Here is a 17244-nt window from a genome sequence, read left to right on the forward strand (position 1 = left end):
TGTAATTCATCTGGAACGTGGGGAAAGATTTGCAAAGGTGAAGATTTGGCTCATTCTTTGTCCAAACTTTCACAAATGCCGCATTATGGGAGCCCACATGAGTCAAGTTCAGCTGCAGTACAAGGCACGTTGGATAGTGTTTGGGTGGAGGGCTTTCGTGAGGATAGATCTATTTCATCAGTATAAGCTCCCACCCAAATGATTCATCACACTCTAGAATGCCAGGCTATTTCTGCAACATTTAGCCGGTTGATATTTTAAACTAGATCTTATCACCTGTCCTCTCTGGCCACAAGAATATACTTGCCTCCACCCAGGCTGGAGAAGAGGTCTGGGAGATAAAATCGTGTCCATTAGACTCATCATTCGTGTTTTCTGCTTCATCATAGCAGTTTCTTTTGGAAAACATTAATCTATCCTTCACCATTAAGATGCAGTGTTCACTACAATATTGTAAAGTAATTAGCCTCCAATTAAAATAGTTACTAAAAAAAGATGCAATGTTCTTGGAGATGCAGACACAGAGAGCAGACTTGTGGACAAAGCGGGGGAAGGAGAGGGTGGGATGAACCGAGAAAGTAGCGTGGAAACAGATGCATTATCGTCTGTGAAAGAGATAGCCGGTGGGGATTTGCTGTATGGTACAGGGAGCTCAAACCGCCGCCCTGTGACAACCTACAGGGGTGGGATGGGGCAGAAGGCGGGAGGGAGGCTCAGGAGGGAGGGGGCATATGTACACCTATGGCTGATTCATCTTGGTGTGTGGCAGAAACCAACACAATCATTACAAAGCAATTATCCTCCAATTAAAAATAAACGAATTTCTTTAACAGACACAATGTTCTTTATAACAGACTTTGCTTCTCATTATAAAATGGTACGTATTCATCATAGAAAGTTTAGAAAACATAAGAAAGAGGGAGAAAAGGAAAGTCACCTGTAATTCAATCACTGAGAAATATTGCTAATAGTTTATATCCTTTTATTCATATATTTTTTTGTGTGCTTATAAAGGTGTCTTTAAAAAATTTTTGGTGATTACTTACATAGTTAGGTGACCTACTTTTCTTAAGACCAATAAATATATCATAAATGTTCCCCCACCTCATTAAATATTATTCTACACAAATGAGTTTGAGCCAATTCCAGGAGTCAGTGGAAGACAGGGAACGCTGGTGTGCTGCAGTCCATGGGGTCACAAAAAATCAGATGTGACTTAGCGACTGAACAGCAACAGCTACATAATACTTGTCACTGCACTGAATTTTATTTTAATAAACATTTTATCTTAACAAAAGAAGACAATGAACCAGAGATTTTTTTAAAGTTACTGGGAAAGCACTTTTTGGGTAATTCATGATTTATGGCACAGGCCATGTAATATATTCATGATCATATTAGAATTTTTAGATAACTTTTCTGTGGCTAAGCCTCTATGACAGCCACCAAATTACTTTATAGTAGTGACTTCCTGCACAGAAAGTTGCTGTGGAAAGTAGCTACAATACTTGAATTTGGAATCAAGTTCCTAAAATGTGCCGAAATTTTGAGATGTTTGACTTTCTCAATATTTGCATCCTTAAAATCTTAAAGTCGTTGCAGTATGTTGGAATAAAAGCAATCTCAGAGAATCCTAGGTCCCCAGTTCCCGTAATCCGTTCACTTCAACCCATATCTCTTACTGTGAAGTATTAGTGTGCCTGAGTCAGCACAGACTATGTCTCTGGTTTTTCAGTATCTTTCAAGAAGTTCCTGCTTGCTGCTTCCTACTTGAGTCGCAAGACATTCCGGGGGCTCGCCTGTGTTTGGGAACTCTTCTGTCCAGCCTTCCATTGTAGTTCCTGTGCAGCCTAAACCCCTGCCTCGGCCTGCTGGTTACATTTACCCCTCTTCTCCTCCCGTGGAGGAAGGACAGCTGGTCACTGAGTCCCTCTTTCAAAAACACGCCTCCACCTGTCAAGGAGGAGACCCTGCCGAGTGGAATAGACGTCCCGTTGGGTTTCCATGCGTTCCGGCCGAGATGACTGTTGACATCTCAGATCAGCGATCCCTTCAGTGTCAGCATCATTTCATTTAATATTTATTCTTTCCCACTGAATGTATGGCACGCTAAACAAAGTGTTTACCGTGAAAGTGATCTTCAGATTCAGTGAGGCCAGGGCCACCTAGCGTGTGGCCTAGGTCTTCATTGTAGAGTATTTGCCACCACGGAAAGTGATAAAGTGAAAAAGCGCTCAGAAGCGACTGCTTCTTGCTTTGTGTTTGCTCAGCCATCGAGGTTTCTCCTTCATTGGCTAGTTCTGTGGTCACTGGAAAAGTGAATTATAGTTTCTAGGACACTGTTGTTTCTCTTCCCATATTTTTAGATGAGCTCATGCACACCTGTAACTTGATCTTTTCTGAATGGCTTGCCATTACTGAAAAAGAATTGGTGTTGATTAATCACTGGGTTGTGTATGACTCTTTTGCGACCCCATGGACTGTAGCCCTCCAGGCTCCTCTGTTCATGGATTTCCCAGGCAAAAACACTGGAGTGGGTTGCCATTCCCCTCTCCAGGGGATCTTCCCGACCCAGAGATCGAACCTGTATCTCTGACATCTCCTGCATTGGCGGGTGGATTCTTTACTGCTAGTGCCACCGGAGAAGCCCCCTGTAAAGAATTGTTTTTGGTTCATTCGCTTGCAGATTTTTACCTCCAAGAAGGGAGTCCCTTGTCTAGGAAGCATGCAGGCTTCCCTCCAAACCCTTAGCTACTGTCATTGATGCAAAGACAGCACAATCAACATTTCCATTCGTGGTATCTCACTACAGTTCTTCATTCCAACCATCCTGTTATTGGGTTCAGAATGACTTTTATAAGTTTAGGAAATAACCATTTGTTCTTATTTTGGAAACTGAGTTTTTTCTTCCTATTATTTTGTCTTCCCATCCCCTTTCATGCTGTTAATAAATAAATGGGTGGCATCTGACATCAGAGTCTTGCTATGTGCCAGGCATAGTTATAAATGTTTACGTTGCTAAGCTAAGCTAATTTAACTCCCCGTCCCTAAATCTGATGAAGTGGAATCTGTTCTTATCCCCTCTTTATAGACAAGGATGCTCTTTAATTAACATGAGTAACTTCTAAAAGTCACACAACCAGCCTGTCCACCTTGTGTTAATTGTCTTAACATGGGGATATATTAAAAAAAGAAATCTTCAAGGCATCTTAGAAAAACCAAGGCTCAGACAAAATGAATGGGAGCATAATCAAAATAGAGACCTCCTACCAAAAAAGAAGGATGATTCTCCTGGGCTGGGTGCACCGTCCGGAGGGAAGGGGATGGGAGCAGAGCAGGGTGTTCTGTATCTTGCTTCCCCCTGGAGTTTTCTGGAGAGACTCGAAGCCCAGGGGAGACAGGAGCAAAGAACTGGCCTTAAAGGTCCCAGGGCCCTCACGCAGCCAAAAGAAAGATTCTCGGAAACGTAGGCGGGATGCCAGAGCTGAATCCACTCACGGCCTGTGATCAGAGGCTGTGGACATTTCAGCAAGGAAATGACCCTTCCCTGTGTCCCGACCAGACAGCCGGCAGAACCGAGACCCCAACCCCCCAAATAAATCAACCGAAGCTAAGGTCCTGCTACCCTGGTGGAACGCCAGCTTAAAAGAGGCAGTTAGGGGAGTCATGAGACCTACAGACAGGGGCCTTTCTAGGAAACAGGCTGCTTGCAGATGTGATCAGGTTAACGCCCATCTTTGGAGGGACACTCAGGGGAAGGCCCTGCGGAGACAGAGGCAAAGATTGCAGAGAGGACCGCCGGGAATCCTGGCTATCACCAGGAGCCAGGGGAGAGGCCCAGAGCAGATAACCCCTCCCATCTTCCAGAAGGATCCAACCCTGCCAACACCTTGACCTCCGACCTCTGGCTTCCAGAACTGTGAAAGAGCAAATTCCTTACCCCCCACCCCCTGACCCCGCCCCTTTGCGGCATTCGCTTGCACAGCCCTAGGTAACTAAAGTGCTGGTCGTGGTTATTCGGGAGTTTTCAGTTTGTGACACGTCAGCTGCGCCCTCGTGAACTCTGCACTTCTCCCTGCATGCAGCACTCCAACACAAGGTAAACACACACACACACGCACACGCACACACGCACGCACCAAACCACCGAGTGTTCTGCTTGGATGAAGGCGAGGAAAAGGCCCTTTCTTGTGCTCGGTGACAAGAATTTCACTCTCTGTGGCCCCTTCCTTGATGTACTTCAGAGGAAACCGTGTGGAAAAAGGATATAAGAAAGGGGTCACAATAGCAGCGCGCACAGAAAGTGAGCGTGGCCGAGAGGGTTCCCATCAGGCGGAGAAGGACCCCTTTTTACAGGGCAAATGGGAGGAAACAATGGCTTGCAAATGTAAAGGAAATTTGATTTCGGTCTTAAGAGCTTATCGGCTCACGTGAGCATCGCTGTTAAGTCGGCTGTAATTATAGCCAGTTCTCGGCCGGGACCCTCCGTTAATGAGGCCCGGAGCGCTTCTATCGGCGCGGGGTTTGTTTCTTAATAGATGCCCCTGGTTGCGGAAGCTTCCGCAGATGCGAGGGAAAGGAGCGTGGAGGGAAGAGGGAAGCGGAGAGAGTCAGAGCCGCGGGGAGCCCTCGGGGCGCTGGAGACGCAGGGTAAGTTTTCTTAGAACTGTCAGGGGTGTTCGCTTCTAGCCCATTAAACTCGCTTACAGGAGAGCTTTAGTCAATGAGGCAGGATACGGCCTTTTCTTGGCCTCTCTCTTTCCAATTCCAGCAAAATGAACGAAACACAAAAAGCTCACAGGGGAAACGGCTGGGGAGGCCGGATTGGGAGCTGGTGTCGGAAAGAGCTTTTAACTTGTCTTAACATTACTGTCCTTTTCCATCCGACTTTTATCTGCCCATTAACTCCTTAAAGTTTGCTCATCCATCCATCGAAAAGGAAAAAAAAAAAAAAACACCAAATGATGTGTGAAAAGATCTAGGTGTTCCTGGGTCTAGATGTCTCCTGAATTTGTCTAAACACGATTTGCTCCTCATCAGGACGATCCGGCTCCTCTTTTAGGATGGTTAACTGTTGTGTGTGATTTTTAAAAGCACTTATCTTTGAACCGCCTTTAGAGTTATTTCAAATCATTTCTGTTTCTGCCAAAAGAAAGAGGTAGCTAGGCCAAAATGTTAGAGGGTCAGATTTTTTTTTTTTTAAAGTCAGTTTTTACCAAGGATGAAGTGTGTTTAAGATTCTTTTTTTTAGAAAATGATTTACAGAGTAAAGATGTTGCAGATTGTGAAATAGCACTCACCCAGTTTCACCCAGTTTTTCTATGGAAAAAGTCAACTTAATTTTTCTGTGTATGGCCTAAAAACAAAATATTCAATAAAGGATCCAGAGCTTTGATTACAAAATAATGCAGGAATTTATCGGCCACAGGAATATGTATCTACTTACTAAATTTACATGTTAGTTTCTTTCTCAGATCTTTACAAACTTAATTCTGTTAATTTCCCAGAAGAAACTTAATTCTTTAGAGGATCATGTTGAGCAGACAGATTTTCTTCAATTTGACTCAAAGCACCAAGGTGAAGAAAGATGTTAGTATGAAGGCATTCACGTCAAAGATAGGATTCATTCATTCATTCTCCAGATAGCAGTCAGCGAGGATATTCAGATGAGATGCGCATGACTAAGTCCTACACCCAAATCTTTATAGTCCTGTGAAAGATAAGAACATAAAATGAAGGGGATTTAACGCACGTCAGGACAGAGCAAGAAACTCTTTGTAATCTGTGAATATTCATTTCTGGGATGGTGGGGGTGTGAATACAGTCTCCAAACAGCTGAGCCAGATGCGCTGGTTCCATCTGTACACAGAGACTGCAGAGGTCTCCAGCTCTGCGCTCATCAGCCCTTCTCGCCACCTGTCTGGGCTCAGGGTCACCAGGCGTATTACAAGAAGACTGGACCAGCTCATCTCATTCCCTCTTTCTTCTACTTTATGGCCACTGGTATGAGTATGTTTGGAGACTAAGACTGTATCCCAGGATTGAAACTGAAGAAGCACTACGTGTTCACGTATCTTTAGGGTAGCAGGGTTTTTTTTTTGTTTTTTTTTTTTTAAGAACAGTGTTGAATTTTTTACAGAGATCCTGTTTTCAGTGTTAGAAAAAGGAAAGGCCAGGGCAACCACCATATGTTACGCGACTAGCAGGAAGTGGACAAGAGACTCAATCTAAAATCCACTTTAGATGCCAGCAGTCTGTTCATTTCACTCATTATGCACAGTTCTCTCTACATGCCAGGCTCTGCGTCGAGTGTTAGGATCTCAGGGACAGAAAGCCTGGCTGCTTGACCTGTCCATGAAACCTAGTGTCTTTACCTGAAATTCTACACCCCCATCTTTGTTTGTAATTACTGCCTGTAGCTCAGCGGTAAAGAATAGTCCGAGTGCAATGCAGGAGACAAGGGTTTGGTCCCTGGGTCAAGAAGATCCCCTGGAAGAGGGCATGGCAACCCACTCTAGTACTCTTGCCTGGAGAAGCCCATGGTCAGAGGAGCCGGGTGGGCTTCAGTCCATAGGGTGGCAAAGAGTGTCAGACAGAGTGAGTGACTAAACAGCAGTGTATCCAGCTCATTGACTGAACCACAGCGTCCCTTCCAGCAGAGCAGGTGACACTGCTTGAATGAATGAGTGCATATGAGGATGAGCCTGGACTCTCGCCTGGAATAGTCACAGCCGTACAGAGGAGACACACACACACACCCGTAACAGAGCCAACTTAAGTCCACAAACGGGTGTAAGACAAGAGGTCCAGAGATGGATTAACTAAGTATGACTCCAGGAGAAGGCTGGTTGTGGAGAGGCAGGATCTTCAGTTTAAGTGGGGGGGGGGGACCTTTTATGTAGAAAATTATGGTCAATAGATGCCTCCTTGCCCAAGTAATCCCCACATGTTCACTGTTGCCCTTTCATGTAACAAAGTAACTTCGTGTTCCTGGTAAGGCAACAGCACGAACCTGAACACAGTGTTCTCGCATTTACAGAAGGGACCATTCATCACTCCGCTCGAGACCGTCTCTTCTGCTCGCTTGCTGCGTCCGCATCCTTCTGTATCATCAGCCGTTCCTAGGAACAAACGTGACATTCTCCCCAGGGAAGTCCCATCTCTGGGGTGAATGCTAAGGAACCCCAGAACAATTTTTATTTTTGGTGCCAGCCTGCATGAGTCTGTCTACTGAGCTCACCTAGAGAGCACAGGGAGCCTGGGTTTGAGGGGAAATGTGAAGGAAAAGGCCAGGAACCAACAGAACTTGAGGATGTTCAGGCATGAAGTGGTCCAGATGGATGAGGACTTTCCCGGAAAAGGAAAGCAGAACAGACCTCCCCTGGTTGTCTACCTAGACAGCGTATTAAAAAACAGAGACGTTAGTTTGCCACAAAAGGTCCATCTAGTCAAAGCTATGATTTTTCCAGTAGTCATGTATGTGAGTTGAACCATAAAGAAAGCTGAGCACTGAAGAATTGATGCTTTTAAACTGTGGTATTGGAGAAGACTCTTGAGAGTCCCTTGGACTGCAAGGAGATCCAACCAGTCCATCCTAAAGCAAATCAGTCCTGAATATTCATTGGAAGGACTGATGCTGAAGCTGAAACTCTAATTCTTTGGCCACCTGATGCAAAGAACTGACTCATTAGGAAAGATCCTGATGCTGGGAAGGAGGCAGGAGGAGAAGGGGAGAGGAAGAGATGGTTGGATGGCACCACGCACTTGATGGACATGAGTTTGAGCAAACTGCAGGAGATGGTGAAGGGCAGGGAGGCCTGGAGTACTGCAGTCCATGGGGGTTGCAAAGAGTCAGACAGGACTCAGCAACTGCACAACAGCAACAGCCACATTGGAATCTGAAGATCCTCCTATAAGGCCCGGAACTCCCACTCCAAGCCCGACGGCTGTTTTTTTTTTTTTTTTAATTTAAATTGCACAAAGACTATTTTCCCCCTTAACCTGCTAATTCTTGGGAGATAGGTCAGCTCAGGATAGCTGATAACACCATCTACACCAGGCAAGACCTTTAAAAAACAATCAAAACGGTTGACGTGTTATTTTGTGTCTTTTCTTCCCTGGGTGTTTTACCCTCCTCTGGATTTCAGCAGGTGGCTGTGGTTTGGGGAGATTTTGCCTGAGGAAATTCTGTGGGGTTGGAAAGCAGAAATTCCTTCACTTTGAGGATGGGGCTCCTTTTACAGAAGAGAAATTGGAGGCAGGAGCCTGCTCCTGCTGTGCAAATTTCTGGATTTTGAAGGGGAAAGGGGTCTTGTGTCCCTCCCACCCTGGGACACTGAGCCCTGAAGAAGCCTGGCTGAACCCACCACGTGGAATTGGAGCAGCTGCTTCTGGAAGATCCTTACAGACTTTGGGAATGACCGAGTCAGGGCTGAGATTGCATTTCCCATCATACCGCCCAACCAGGGTTCAGGGAGGGCCTGAGCTGCTTCGGTTACAGAAAATAAAGTCACATTCCTGCCCACTTCTTTCTGCGGCTAAAAGGCATGCCTTCTACAGTAATTATATGTATTGTTTTATATAAAATGCCCTGAGTTCGACTGATCAACTTCCAATTTGACAAAGTATCAAGGTAGACGTGCTTATAAACCAATTTTAATGGAATCACTATGATTTGGGAAAGTGGAAAAGTATACCTAGGCACCTAGATGTTTATTTCTCCCTTCATTAGTTAATTTATTTTGTATTTAACAATGTTAATTTATATTTCAAAATAGAACAACAAGGGAAAAAAAACATTTTGTAATGCAGAAAGCCATAGTTTTAAAATGTAAAAATATCTTGAAAATCCTCTTGTAATCTATTCTATATTTTTTATAAGAGAGCATTTTATGACAAGAACATGGACGTAGAAGGGTTTTAAGTATTTTTGTTGAATGGCTGAGCTAACGAATGAAAAGGCATTCCAGGCATTCTACAAATTGGTTTATTGGCGTGTACAGTGGCACAAAGTTTGGGGAGTGGTTTGACAACATCTTAAAGTGGTTAGAGAGTGGTTAGCAAACATCTTAAAATTATTCATCGCTTTTGACTCAGAAACCCCATTTCTAGATATTTATGCTAAGGAAATAATTACAGACATATGCAACAATTAAGAGGAAGAATGCTTGGCTGAGTGAGGTTTTTTTAAATAACATTAAACAATGTAAAGAATGTTAAAGTTCCAAAATAATGCTCTGGCCAAATGAGCATGGTCCATCATATAATGAAAGCAGTGCAATAGTTATACTTTATATCTGTATTGTATATATTTTTTTGTATACTTTCTAGATAAATTCAGGTATTTAAACTTACTACTTCTTGGTGGCTCAGATGGTAAAAAATCTGTCTACAATGCAGGAGATCTGGGTTTGATCCCTGGGTTGGGAAGATCCCCTGGAGGAGGGCATGGCAACCTACTCCAGTATTCTTGCCTGGAGAATCCCATGGACAGAGGAGCCTGGCAGGCTACAGTCCACGGGGCTGCAAAGAGTCAGACATGACTGAGCATGAGGTTGTCCGTCTGTTAGAGCTCCTCTGATACTTTCTCACGATTAGACTGGGGTTTTAATAATACATTAAAAAATTCGTTTCCTCTAGCTTCCCCTTCAAAAACATAATCCATGCCCTCAAATATCACAAAATTCCCAAGTCTTAACCGTGGGCAATGTTGTGTGTTTTCTCTTTCATTGACAAATACGCAAAATGACGCTAAATACTCCCGCTGCAGACCTCTCCACTAGTAACCTAACCCCTCGGTTCGAATAAACATCCCTCTTAACGCAAGTCCCATCAGTGGAGGAGCCGGAAGCCGGCTCTCTGGCCCCTGGGTTAGAGGACACTCTGATCAGCAGCCTCCCTGCTCCTCCAGGTTTTCGATTTTAACACGGCCGGAAACTTGCTGGTTTAAAAGTGTTTTGTTGCCGTTTGTTTCCTATCTCCATTAGCCTCCTAGCTTTCTGACTTTGACAGGAGTCTCAGGCTTGAACGGAATGTAAACACTTGGAGACAAGCACCTAATTATTTTTTTCTTCCTTAATATCGTCACTTGTAAAAAGAAGGTATGGTTTTAAAGGGTAAGTGTTACTACACGATGAGGAACAAAACTTTTCATAAAATTGTCCAAATCCCATGGCTGGCTGGTGGTTCGGGATGCGCTCCGGTGGGAAGTGCTTCTCCAGTACCTGGAAGCTCACCCTTTATCAAATGAGAGTGAACCCCTCTTTTTCTGCTCCATGGGTGTCTTATGTCCTTAAGAAAACTTACAGTTGATTTTGTAGCAGAGATCCAGGACTACTGTTTAGTTAGAAGACCAAAAAATGAAGTTTTGCTGTTTGAAATGAACATTGATGCTCTTTCTAAGCATCTCTGTCACCACCTGGTAGGCTGAGTTCTGCGGCATCCTTGAATCTCAGCTGCAGACCAGTGCGGAGAAATTCTGGGAAGGAGAGAGAATTAATAGAGCTGACTTCTGAAGGAGGATGTCTGTAACAGAATTTGTATCAGAAGGGAAATGGAACTGGACTAGTCCTGATTCAAGAGATGGTTTAGGGGGATGGATCCTGCACTCTGGAGGATAGGCATGGTAAGAATTCCCCTGGGTATTAGCATCAAGGCCAGGCAGTCAAGTGTGTGGACAGAAATTCTAAAATCAGTGAAATACCCTAGCACATCAGAATGACGAGGCAATAATCCAGATACAAGAAGCAAAGCAACCAGTGCAGGACTGGTTATAAACCCACAACAGGGTGAGCTTGCAAAAGGGCTCGGTGTCCTACAGTGTAGCAATGGGAATTACAGATCCCTGACTTCTTATATTTATTTCAAATATTGTTCCTGGTTTGTTATTTCAATAATATTTTGACACATACCTATTCATTTTGAATTAATACCATCTGATGATCTTTAATTTTTCTTTGAACTTATGCATTCTGGAGAGCTTCCCTGGTAATTCAGCTGGTAAAGAATCCGCCTGCAATGCAGAAGACCCCAGTTCGATTCTTGGATCAGGAAATCCCCTGGAGAAGGCTACCCACTCTGGTATTCTTGGGCTTCCCTGGTGGCTCAGATGGTAAAGAATCTGCCTGCAATGTGGGAGACCTGGGTTTGATCCCTGGGTTGGGAAGATCTCCTGCAGAAGTGAACGGCTACCTACTCCCGTATTCAGGCCTGGAGAATTCCATGGACAGAGAAGCCTGGTGGGCTACAGTTCATAGGGTCACAGAGTTGGACACGACTGAGTGACTTTAACTTTCACCAACATCAGAGAATTATTCACTGATGGTTTGTATTTGTAAAGATCATACCCTATGATATGAAAATAGTTTAAACAACAAGATCAAGTATGATCTCACTAACGTGATTCGAAAGGACTCTTCTATAAACATGTTTATGCTTCGAGTGCACTTGTAAGTATGTCAAGAAAGTTGTATATCCTTTGGACACAAAGATGTCTTACTTGCTTTCAAACTTATTTTATTAAACATTAGAAGTAACAATAATAAATAGATTTCTAAATAGCATTGACATGATCGTACTTTTTATATTACGTCTTTAAGATATACTTTAAAAATTGCAGGTGAATTTAATCTTTTATAAGAAGATTATTTTCGTATTCCATAAAATATTTTTCCACATTAACATTTCAACTGGAGAAAGGGGGATGAGAATGGCCATTAAGAGAAAATCTTTCTGTTAGAAATATGAAAGATGACATGAAAACATTTTGCTGGATTTAGGACAATTCAGACTGAACATGCCCCCCCTCCCCCCTTGGAGACCTACCCAAGGGCTTTGATACCCGTCTATCTAAATGGCAGTGATGTTATTTTTATATTGTCTTCAGTACTTTAGATTTTCCCATTCCTTCAAATGTGACACATGGTGTAATTGTTGACAGTTTATGTGGTATAGTCTCAGATCTAACTCATGGGACTTTTTATGTAAGTGCTTAATGATACATTTGAAGAGATGCTATTGAATTGAGAGAACATAGGTCATTCTTGGAAACATTAATTTGATTTTAATATAACTTCCCCCCATCAGGTTACAGTGGATTTCTTACCTTGGAAGAATCCTGTGAGTTTAATTCACTCCCATTTTGAAAGTTTTTGCATTTAGCTTCATGAAGCAGAGATTTTGCAAGTAGCCATGAAGCAGAGCCATACTCTAAAAATTAACTCTTTGAATGTAACCTCATTTATCTGATTTTGTATGTCAGAGATTATAATGCAGAATATGCAGTTTTAAAATAAATGTTTAAAAGCACTTCCTTGAAGGGATTCTTCATCACAGGTAAATTTCATTTTTTAACCTTCAGAACATTAAAATAACGGCATTTCTTCTCTGTTTTACAAAATAACATTCTTGTGCATCTGTTAGATATACAATCTGGCTTTCAGGGACTTTTTGGTCTGGGGTCAAATTCTGCATCCTCTTAAGTATCTGTATTGTTATGTTCCTTTTGTCTTGTTGCTTGAAAAGAAAATGAAGATCTTTACCGTCATTTGTTCTGAAAACAAGTACCCAAGTGTGTTTAACAAGAAACATCAAGGATGTAACTTCTGCCCTGCTGGTTTGAAAATCCAAAATCTTCTTTGCAAATAGAGTCATTCCTTGGTTACAACTGGATCAAAAAGTAACAAGTCTTGTCTAGGTCTTTAGCCTAAATCCTCATCCAGCCTCTCCCAGATTAACCCTGTTGTGCCTGGATTAACCTCTCAGAACCCAGGTATTGTTTCCCTTCATTACATTTATCCCCATGTCCCCTGTTGTCTTTGCTTTTCATTAGGGGGAAGAGACAAGGGAGGCTTTAAACCACCATGAGCTTTCCAGCTTGGAGTATCTGCTTGAGCTTCATATTTGCCACTTGCTTCCCATTCCAGTGTAAACATTCATTTGGAATCCAATAACCTTGTCAATAGACATCATTAACACGGAGTGCTGAGCGGGCTGTACGTGCCGATACCAGTGAAGTCTCATTAGCTGTCCAAAACCTAGAGCCAGAGATGACAGTTTTGCAACTGAATTAATGGTCCGTTGACCCATTTGTTGTAAACAAATTGCAGTGAGGATTAGCGTTTGAGAACCATAGCCGTTTTAAAATGACGGATTTAGAAAAGTACAGTGTGTCCCCCGGAGCCTGTCAACAGACAGTGATTCATAATACGTTGCATTCTTTCATTTTCTACCAAATCTCTTAAACAGATTGGAATATTACACACAGTTAACATAAATTTGTTGGCAGGGCACTGGATTGCAAAAGACGAGGCAAGCATAGCTTGCTGCTGGCTGTGGAGAGGAGTTGCTTCCCTCTCACCTCCCGTTACCGCTGCAGCCAGGACAGCTCTTCCTGGCTTTATGCCAAAGGAAATTCGACATTGAATTAGAAAGGCCATGAGCAGAGATCTCCGAACTAAATCCTGGGTAAGGACGAGAGTGATGTTATTTTTCTTAGAAATGGTGTGACAAAGAATCAATGCTGGGAGCCTTCTAGATGTCATAATGTGATATACTAGGTGACCTGCCCGCCAGTCAGTGACTGGTTAAGACTTTCTGAGCCTTGCTGAGCTCACCATACAAGCCTTGCTTTTCTATTTACATGCGAATTTAATCTGGACATAAGTTTAGAAGCCTCCAAGGATCAGTCTCCCTGTCACGATCAAGTGAAAACACTTACAAACCTGAGATCTTGAGATCCTGGATTATTCTTGGTTTCCTGTTTTGTAGCTTTTTCTGTTCCCTTCTGATAACAGTGCAGAGAGCCTGGGGCTTTTACTTCGTCTCTGAAAACGATTCTTGAATGCAAATTTATAGTTAGGTGCTAGAGGTAAGGACTCATGGGGCTTTCTGGGAAAGGCAGTCACTTATTATTATTATTCATGTTAACAGGCTATCCAAAAGGAAAGCAAGACTCCTACATTCTTTCCCCAGTATATAAAATGAATCTTTTTGTGTATTTCTACCTCACTGCTTTCATCAGAAAGAATATTTGGGGTTTGAGGCTGGGGCTAGAACCAGCTCCATGATTTGTGGGGTCCAGAAATCCCATGGACAGAGGAGCCTGATAGGCTACAGTCCATGAGGTCACAAAGAGTCAGACTCGACTGAGTGACTTACCAACAAGAGTAAATTATTGAAGATTTCAAGGCTAGCAACAGCAGAGCATTAAACCCAGCACAGGAACCATTCTAGGGCTCATGGCGCCAGTCCCGGTTGGAGCCAAATCTCAAGTTATTCAGTGGCCTTTGCTTAGCGGTCTGAGGAATGCCCAACTTGATCTCAAATCCCAGCCATTCCAGCTTAGGAGGCTTCCAAGGGAATCAGAAACATAAGAGACAATGGGTGAAAAGGAAAGTTCCACACCCCATCCTATTCTTTGCTGGGATTTGCGCAAAATCTGCGGAGCACTTTGGTACACGGGGCTAGAGAATGCAGCCTGATTTAAAGCCGCAGTCTCCTCTTCACGACACTAAGCCCAAACCCACTTTTGGAATCTTCCCACTTCACTCCCTGCCGACCCAGGCTGACTTACCCTGAGAATGGAAGAGATGAAGAGATCCACACACAAACAGCAGAGCTCGAGGACACAGAGAGAAAGCAAGCTGGCCTTGGGGGTGGGAGGCAGCCTTAACCCAGCGGACCCTTATATGACCCCACGTTGCTGAGCGCAGTCCATCTGTCCGTACAGAACCCTTGCCCATGGTGCAGGTCGTCACGGAGTTTGAGCAGATGCTTTAATTTTCTGCACAGAGCTGAGCAGGCTTGAGGGAAGAGAGGATACAAGAGTCGTTCCCTCTCCCACCTCCCCTGAGTGCAGTCAGGGAAAAAATGGAGAAAAAAACAATTCATTTCTATTAAGCATTTTTCCAATGAAGGCTATTAAACTCCCACAACTCTAGGAAAATAACAGATGCTTGCTGGAGAAACTACTAAAAAATAAGTAACTTCTATTAAGCATTTTTCCAGTGGAAGGGTATTAAACTCTCACAACTCTAGGAAAATAACCCACGTTCTCTGAAGAAAATATGAAAAGCAAAAGCCAAGGATAATAAAAAAGAAAAAAAAAACCACATCGAATCTCCTGTTGCTTCAGAAGGCAAATATAAGTGGTGCTCACACTTTGGAGCGTGTCTATTCTTACCTTGTTGCATGCCTTTATGAGTATACATGTAAGTTCATACAGACTGGCGCTAGGCTATATATAGCTTACTCCTTAGCTTAGCAATATATCTTGAGTGTCTTTATATAAAACGCTTTTATGTTAAGGAGTTCGATTGTGTATGTCAACTTTAAAAAAGTGTTTAAAGTACATCAGGGCTTTGATTATAAAACTGCCTATTTTAGAAACTATAAAAGATAGAATAAAATTCTAGCCGTAGCCTGAATTGAAGTTGGGGGTTTACTTGGCATGAAGATGTAGCATGAAAGTGGAAATTTAGCCAAGCCAAATCAACGTCAGTAATATATACATATGGCATACTCAGGCAAAACAGGCTGTGGTAGTTGGTGATTATTGTGCTGTGCTCAGTTGTTCTGTCGTGGTCTGACTCTGCAACAATTTGGACTGTAGCCCGCTAGGCTCCTCTGTCCGTGGGATTTCCCAGGCAAGAATACTGGAGTGGGTTGCCATTTCCATTTCCTCCTCCAGGGGATCTTCCCAACCCAAGGCTTGAACCTGTGTCTCCTGCATTGCAGGCGGATTCTTTACCCATTGAGCCAAAGGGGAAATCCCCAACAAGTTAGGAGATGCATTTAAAAGTTAATCAAATGAGTAACTCTCAAATACTGACTGTCATTCCATTACATAAAGCTAAATGAAAGATAGTGTGAACTGATAATGAACTGATAAATACATATATTTAATGCTGATTTACCTGTCATCGGTTCAGTTCAGTTCAGTCGCTCGGTCGTGTCCAACTCTTTGCGACCCATATGATCATTTAAATTCAAGAAAAGAGCAGTTCGGTAGCCATTCAATGGAACTGACATCTCTTCTCATTACTTCATCCTCATCAAGACCCTGAAAAGGGAAATCTTTCTCTTTCCTCTTTAAAAAATTCATTTTTTTTCAATTCCTCTTTCAGTTCTTAGAACCTTTTGAAATATTGATGCATGGGAAAGATGGATGCACCTTCCAAGGGAAGAAGCTTCCTTTTGAGATGCAAGGGAGTTCTGACGAGTATCTATGATGTGTCCACGGAGTGTCACTGAGACACCATTTTCAGCACAGACAACCTTTTGAACAAGATCCATTAATCCCTTTTTCTCCCCTCTGAGCCTGAGCTTCTCTTCCAGGAGAAATGAAGGGTCCGTGACTTTCTGCTCTCACTGTTAGGATCTTTGTATCTCCAAAGGCACTGACGAATGAGCCATGAGCCTGAGACAGAAGAAGAGTGCTGGGCACCCCCAGCTAAGCCCTGTGGGTCAGCGGTCCTGCTGCACTGTAAGAGCCTGCCTCTGGACACAGGTCAGTTACTGAGATCGCATTGACTGTTGGATACGTGCGAGAGCCAGTGGAGGCTGATTTCAACACACAGGTCTATGGAGGGAAATTTTGGGAGCGGGGACTAAAATGGGATTAAGAAATATTTAAAGCAACTTGCAATGCATTTTGTAACAGGTGTCTCTTAATGTAAGAATATTTTGTGTATCATATTGCCTTGGGAGAAACAGAATATGTTGTAATCAGGAGGGCCTACTTCACTCAGCAGGACTTTTGAAGGTGCAGAAAGAAGGGTCCATGCTGTTGACTTTTTTTGTGATAAAGGGATGCTCTGGAGTAGATCTGGGGAAAGTGAAAGTGAAAGTCACTCTGTCATGTCTGACTCTTTGCGACCCCATGGACAGTAGCCTGCCAGGCTCCCCTGTCCGTGGAATTCTCAAAGCCAGAATACTGGAGTGGGTAGCCATTTTTGTCTCCAGGGGATCTTCCCAACCCAGGCATCAAACCCAGGTCTGCTGCATTGCAGGTGGATTCTTTACCGTCTGAGCCACCAGGAAGCCCCAGGAATTGGGGAGGCTTGTGGATAGAATAGGCTTCCCACATGGCACAGGCTTCCCCGGCGATGTTAGTGGTGAAGAACTCACCTGCCGATGCAGGAGACAAAAGAGACAAGAGTTCAGTCCCCGGGTTGGGAAGATCCCCTGGAAGAAGAAATGGCAACCCACTCCAATATTCTTGCTGGGAAATCCCATGGACAGAGG

Source organism: Ovis aries, chromosome 10, assembly GCF_016772045.2.
Source record: "Ovis aries strain OAR_USU_Benz2616 breed Rambouillet chromosome 10, ARS-UI_Ramb_v3.0, whole genome shotgun sequence".
NCBI classification, from domain to species: Eukaryota; Metazoa; Chordata; class Mammalia; order Artiodactyla; family Bovidae; genus Ovis; species Ovis aries.